We start from the raw sequence: 7,936 nt of genomic DNA on the forward strand, positions 1-7,936 counted from the left end.
TCAGTGGCAGAGACAAACTGTGGCAGGACTGAACTGAAGGATTAGACTATTGCAGCAGCTTTAAAACTCTAGGATCATCAGGGAGATTTGATTGTTAGGGCCACCCCCCCTCCCCGACTGCCCAGAAACACGCCCCACATACAGGGCAGGCAACACCAACTACACACGCAAGCTTGGTACACCAATTGGGCCCCACAAGACTCACTCCCCCACTCACCAAAAAAAAGGCTAAGCAGGGGAGAACTGGCTTGTGGAGAACAGGTGACTCGTGGATGCCACCTGCTGGTTAGTTAGAGAAAGTGTACTCCACGAAGCTGTAGATCTGATAAATTAGAAATAAGGACTTCAATAGGTCTACAAACCCTAAAAGAACCCTATCAAGTTCAGCAAATGCCACGAGGCCAAAAACAACAGAAAATTATAAAGCATATGAAAAAACCAGACGATATGGATAACCCAAGCCCAAGCACCCAAATCAAAAGACCAGAAGAGACACAGCACCTAGAGCAGCTACTCAAAGAACTAAAGATGAACAATGAGACCATAGTACGGGATATGAAGGAAATCAAGAAGACTCTAGAAGAGCATAAAGAAGACATTGCAAGACTAAATAAAAAAATGGATGATCTTATGGAAATTAAAGAAACTGTTGACCAAATTAAAAAGATTCTGGACACTCATAGTACAAGACTAGAGGAAGTTGAACAACGAATCAGTGACCTGGAAGATGACAGAATGGAAAATGAAAGCATAAAAGAAAGAATGGGGAAAAAAATTGAAAAAATCGAAATGGACCTCAGGGATATGATAGATAATATGAAACGTCCAAATATAAGACTCATTGGTGTCCCAGAAGGGGAAGAAAAGGGTAAAGGTCTAGGAAGAGTATTCAAAGAAATTGTTGGGGAAAACTTCCCAAATCTTCTAAACAACATAAATACACAAATCATAAATGCTCAGCGAACTCCAAATAGAATAAATCCAAATAAACCCACTCCGAGACATATACTGATCACACTGTCAAACACAGAAGAGAAGGAGCAAGTTCTGAAAGCAGCAAGAGAAAAGCAATTCACCACATACAAAGGAAACAGCATAAGACTACGTAGTGACTACTCAGCAGCCACCATGGAGGCGAGAAGGCAGTGGCACGATATATTTAAAATTCTGAGTGAGAAAAATTTCCAGCCAAGAATACTTTATCCAGCAAAGCTCTCCTTCAAATTTGAGGGAGAGCTTAAATTTTTCACAGACAAAGAAATGCTGAGAGAATTTGCTAACAAGAGACCTGCCCTACTGGAGATACTAAAGGGAGCCCTACAGACAGAGAAACAAAGACAGGACAGAGAGACTTGGAGAAAGGTTCAGTACTAAAGAGATTCGGTATGGGTACAATAAAGGATATTAATAGAGAGAGGGAAAAATATGGCAAACATAAACCAAAGGATAAGATGGCCGATTCAAGAAATGCCTTCACGGTTTTAACGTTGAATGTAAATGGATTAAACTCCCCAATTAAAAGATATAGATTCGCAGATTTTATCAAAAAAAATGAACCATCACTATGTTGCATACAAGAGACTCATCTTAGACACAGGGACACAAAGAAACTGAAAGTGAAAGGATGGAAAAAAATATTTCATGCAAGCCACAGCCAAAAGAAAGCAGGTGTAGCAATATTAATCTCAGATAAAATAGACTTCAAATGCAGGGATGTTTTGAGAGACAAAGAAGGCCACTACATACTAATAAAAGGGGCAATTCAGCAAGAAGAAATAACAATCATAAATGTCTATGCACCCAATCAAGGTGCCACAAAATACATGAGAGAAACACTGGCAAAACTAAAGGAAGCAATTGATGTTTCCACAATAATTGTGGGAGACTTCAACACATCACTCTCTCCTATAGATAGATCAACCAGACAGAAGACCAATAAGGAAATTGAAAACCTAAACAATCTGATAAATGAATTAGATTTAACAGACATATACAGGACATTACATCCCAAATCACCAGGATACACATACATTTCTAGTGCTCATGGAACTTTCTCCAGAATAGATCATATGCTGGGACATAAAACAAGCCTCAATAAATTTAAAAAGATTGAAATTATTCAAAGCACATTCTCTGACCACAGTGGAATACAATTAGAAGTCAATAACCATCAGAGACTTAGAAAATTCACAAATACCTGGAGGTTAAACAACACACTCCTAAACAATCAGTGGGTTAAAGAAAATAGCAAGAGAAATTGCTAAATATATAGAGACGAATGAAAATGAGAACACAACATACCAAAACCTATGGGATGCAGCAAAAGCAGTGCTAAGGGGGAAATTTATAGCACTAAACGCATATATTAAAAAGGAAGAAAGAGCCAAAATCAAAGAACTAATGGATCAACTGAAGAAGCTAGAAAATGAACAGCAAACCAATCCTAAACCAAGTAGAAGAAAAGAAATAACAAGGATTAAAGCAGAAATAAATGACATAGAGAACAAAAAAACAATAGAGAGGATAAATATCACCAAAAGTTGGTTCTTTGAGAAGATCAACACGATTGACAAGCCCCTAGCTAGACGGACAAAATCAAAAAGAGAGAAGACCCATATAAACAAAATAATGAATGAAAAAGGTGACGTAACTGCAGATCCTGAAGAAATTAAAAAAATTATAAGAGGATATTATGAACAACTGTATGGCAACAAACTGGATAATGTAGAAGAAATGGACAATTTCCTGGAAACATATGAACAACCTAGACTGACCAGAGAAGAAACAGAAGACCTCAACCAACCCATCACAAGCAAAGAGATCCAATCAGTCATCAAAAATCTTCCCACAAATAAATGCCCAGAGCCAGATGGCTTCACAGGGGAATTCTACCAAACTTTCCAGAAAGAACTGACACCAATCTTACTCAAACTCTTTCAAAACATTGAAGAAAATGGAACACTACCTAACTCATTTTATGAAGCTAACATCAATCTAATACCAAAACCAGGCAAAGATGCTACAAAAAAGGAAAACTACCGGCCAATCTCCCTAATGAATATAGATGCAAAAATCCTCAACAAAATACTTGCAAATCGAATCCAAAGACACATTAAAAAAATCATACACCATGACCAAATGGGGTTCATTCCAGGCATGCAAGGATGGTTCAACATAAGAAAAACAATCAATGTATTACAACACATTCACAAGTCAAAAGGGAAAAATCAATTGATCATCTCAATAGATGCTGAAAAAGCATTTGACAAAATCCAACATCCCTTTTTGATAAAAACACTTCAAAAGGTAGGAATTGAAGGAAACTTCCTCAACATGATAAAGAGCATATATGAAAAACCCACAGCCAGCATAGTACTCAATGGTGAGAGACTGAAAGCCTTCCCTCTAAGATCAGGAACAAGACAAGGATGCCCGCTGTCACCACTGTTATTCAACATTGTGCTGGAAGTGCTAGCCAGGGCAATCCGGCAAGACAAAGAAATAAAAGGCATCCAAATTGGAAAAGAAGAAGTAAAACTGTCATTGTTTGCAGATGATATGATCTTATATCTAGAAAACCCTGAGAAATCAACGATACACCTACTAGAGCTACTAAACAAATTTAGCAAAGTAGCGGGATACAAGATTAATGCACATAAGTCAGTAATGTTTCTATATGCTAGAAATGAACAAACTGAAGAGACACTCAAGAAAAAGATACCATTTTCAATAGCAACTAAAAAAATCAAGTACCTAGGAATAAACTTAACCAAAGATGTAAAAGACCTATACAAAGAAAACTACATAACTCTACTAAAAGAAATAGAAGGGGACCTTAAAAGATGGAAAAATATTCCATGTTCATGGATAGGAAGGCTAAATGTCATTAAGATGTCAATTCTACCCAAACTCATCTACAGATTCAATGCAATCCCAATCAAAATTCCAACAACCTACTTTGCAGACTTGGAAAAGCTAGTTATCAAATTTATTTGGAAAGGGAAGATGCCTCGAATTGCTAAAGACACTCTAAAAAAGAAAAACGAAGTGGGAGGACTTACACTCCCTGACTTTGAAGCTTATTATAAAGCCACAGTTGCCAAAACAGCATGGTACTGGCACAAAGATAGACATATAGATCAATGGAATTGAATTGAGAACTCAGAGATAGACCCTCAGATCTATGGCCAACTCATCTTTGATAAGGCCCCCAAAGTCACTGAATTGAGTCATAATGGTCTTTTCAACAAATGGTGCTGGGAGAGTTGGATATCCATAGCCAAAAGAATGAAAGAGGACCCCTACCTCACCCCCTACACAAAAATTAACTCAAAATGGACCAAAGATCTCAATATAAAAGAAAGTACCATAAAACTCCTAGAAGATAATGTAGGAAAACATCTTCAAGACCTTGTATTAGGCGGCCACTTCCTAGACTTTACACCCAAAGCACAAGCAACAAAAGAGAAAATAGATAAATGGGAACTCCTCAAGCTTAGAAGTTTCTGCATCTCAAAGGAATTTCTCAAAAAGGTAAAGAGGCAGCCAACTCAATGGGAAAAAATTTTTGGAAACCATGTATCTGACAAAAGACTGATATCTTGCATATATAAAGAAATCCTACAACTCAATGACAATAGTACAGACAGCCCAATTATAAAATGGGCAAAAGATATGAAAAGACAGTTCTCTGAAGAGGAAATACAAATGGCCAAGAAACACATGAAAAAATGTTCAGCTTCACTAGCTATTAGAGAGATGCAAATTAAGACCACAATGAGATACCATCTAACACCGGTTAGAATGGCTGCCATTAAACAAACAGGAAACTACAAATGCTGGAGGGGATGTGGAGAAATTGGAACTCTTATTCGTTGTTGGTGGGACTGTATAATGGTTCAGCCACTCTGGAAGTCAGTCTGGCAGTTCCTTAGAAAACTAGATATAGAGTTGCCATTCGATCCAGCGATTGCACTTCTCGGTATATACCCGGAAGGTCGGAAAGCAGTGACACGAACAGATATCTGCACGCCAATGTTCATAGCAGCATTATTCACAATTGCCAAGAGATGGAAACAACCCAAATGTCCTTCAACAGATGAGTGGATAAATAAAATGTGGTATATACACACGATGGAATACTACGCGGCAGTAAGAAGAAACGATCTGGTGAAACATATGACAACATGGATGAACCTTGAAGACATAATGCTGAGCGAAATAAGCCAGGCACAAAAAGAGAAATATTATATGCTACCACTAATGTGAACTTTGAAAAATGTAAAACAAATGGTTTATAATGTAGAATGTAGGGGAACTAGCAGTAGAGAGCAATTAAGGAAGGAGGAACAATAATCCAAGAAGAACAGATAAGCTAACGTTCTGGGGATGCCCAGAAATGACTATGGTCTGTTAATTTCTGATGGATATAGTAGGAACAAGTTCACAGAAATGTTGCTATATTATGTAACTTTCTTGGGGTAAAGTAGGAACATGTTGGAAGTTAAGCAGTTATCTTAGGTTCGTTGTCTTTTTCTTACCCCCTTGTTATGGTCTCTTTGAAATGTTCTTTTATTGTATGTTTGTTTTCTTTTTAACTTTTTTTTTCATACAGTTGATTTAAAAAAGAAGGGAAAGTTAAAAAAAAAAAAAAAAAAAGAAAAACAAGGAAAAAAAAAAAGATGTAGTGCCCCCTGAGGAGCCTGTGGAGAATGCAGGGGTATTCGCCTACCCCACCTCCATGGTTGCTAACATGACCACAGACATATGGGACTGGTGGTTTGATGGGTTGAGCCCTCTACCATAAGTTTTACCCTTGGGAAGACGGTTGCTGCAAAGGAGAGGCTAGGCCTCCCTGTATTTGTGCCTAAGAGTCTCCTCCTGAATGCCTCTTTGTTGCTCAGATGTGGCCCTCTCTCTCTGGCTAAGCCAACTTGAAAGGTGAAATCACTGCCCTCTCCCCTACGTGGGATCAGACACCCAGGGGAGTGAATCTCCCTGGCAACGTGGAATATGACTCCCGGGGAGGAATGTAGACCCGGCATCGTGGGACGGAGAACATCTTCTTGACCAAAAGGGGGATGTGAAAGGAAATGAAATAAGCTTCAGTGGCAGAGAGATTCCTAAACGAGCTGAGAGATCACTCTGGTGGGCACTCTTACGCACACTTTAGACAACCCTTTTTAGGTTCTAAAGAATTGGGGTAGCTGGTGGTGGATACCTGAAACTATCAAACTACAACCCAGAACCCGTGAATCTCGAAGACAGTTGTATAAAAATGTAGCTTATGAGGGGTGACAATGGGATTGGGAAAGCCATAAGGACCAAACTCCACTTTGTCTAGTTTATGGATGGATGCGTAGAAAAGTAGGGGAAGGAAACAAACAGACAAAGGTACCCAGTGTTCTTTTTTACTTCAATTGCTCTTTTTCACTCTAATTATTATTCTTGTTATTTTTGTGTGTGTGCTAATGAAGGTGTCAGGGATTGATTTAGGTGATGATTGTACAAATATGTAATGGTACTGTAAACAATCGAAAGTACAATTTGTTTTGTATGACTGCGTGGTATGTGAATATATCTCAATAAAATGATGATTAAAAAAAAAAAAAGAATGAAGTTCTGATCCATGATACAACATAAATGAACCTTGTTGACATCATGTTGAGTGAAATAAGTCAAACACAGAGGGACAGCTATTTTGATTCTACTTAGATGAAATAGGTAGAAAATGCCAATTCATAGAGACAGAAATTAAAGTACAGGTTACCAGGGCAAGAGGGAAGGGAAATGGGGAGTTAATGCCTAATAGTGTAAGGTTTCTGTTTGGAATGATAGGAAAGTGCTGGTAGTGGATGGTGTTAAGTGTAGCGCAAACATTGTGATTACGATTAATCCCACTCAATGGTATGCTTGGGAGTGGCTGAAATGGGAAAGATTGTTTCCAGAGTTTTTAAAAATCCATTAGAGAGACAATGGCAATTAAATATATGATCCTGGACAGGATCTCATAATGGAGGTGAAAAGACCAAAAAGGACATTATTGGGATGCAGAAAAAATGGAATATAGACTGCAAGCTTTATATCAATGTTAAGTTTCTTAAACTTGGTAACAGTACTTAAGGTAGTTACAAAAGTGAATAGCCTTGTTCTTTGAAAATTTACATGACGTATTAAGTGTTCAAGGAGCATGATGTGTACAACCTACTCTCAAATGTTTAGAAAATAAGTAGATGGAGATGGATGGATGGATAGATGCAGAATTATAAAGCAAATGTGGCAAAACGTTAAAAGCTGGTAAGTTATGTTTGTGTGCTCTGCATGGGTTTTGCATTATTTTTGCAACTATCCTCTAAGCTTGAAATTATTTCAAAATAAAAAGCTTAAGAATTTTTAAAAAATCAACCATTTTAGTGGGTGTGTAGTGATATCTCATTGTGATTTTCATTTGCATTTCACTGATGCCTAATGATGTTGAGTATCCTTAAATACACTTATTGTCCATTCACATGTCTTCTTTGGTCTGTATGTCCACCCTTTACCCAGTACCACACTGTTTTGATGAGTGTAGCTTTGTAGTAATTTTTGAAATCAGGAAGTGTGAGTCCTCTATCTACATTCTTTTTAATATTATTTTGATTATCTGGCTCCCTTGCAATTCCTCATGAATTTGAAGCCAATATTTCCATTACTGCAACATGTTTATTTCCTAACTTTTCAGATAGTAAGTGGTTTGGAGAAGTGGCTTTTTTTTTTTTTTTTTAATTTTCAAGGGGCTATGCTTGTAAGTGTGTATTACCTCATAATGATTTTCTAATATTCCCTCGATTTCCTATACCAAAATTTATTATCTTAATTTCTATTTTCATGTATTTGCTGTGTTAAGATGTAGAGATTAATGAATTAATATATTTAAAGCACTTAGAAAAGTAGCTGG

The sequence above is a fragment of the Choloepus didactylus genome, chromosome 2 (assembly GCF_015220235.1).
Source record: "Choloepus didactylus isolate mChoDid1 chromosome 2, mChoDid1.pri, whole genome shotgun sequence".
In the NCBI taxonomy this organism is placed as follows: domain Eukaryota; kingdom Metazoa; phylum Chordata; class Mammalia; order Pilosa; family Megalonychidae; genus Choloepus; species Choloepus didactylus.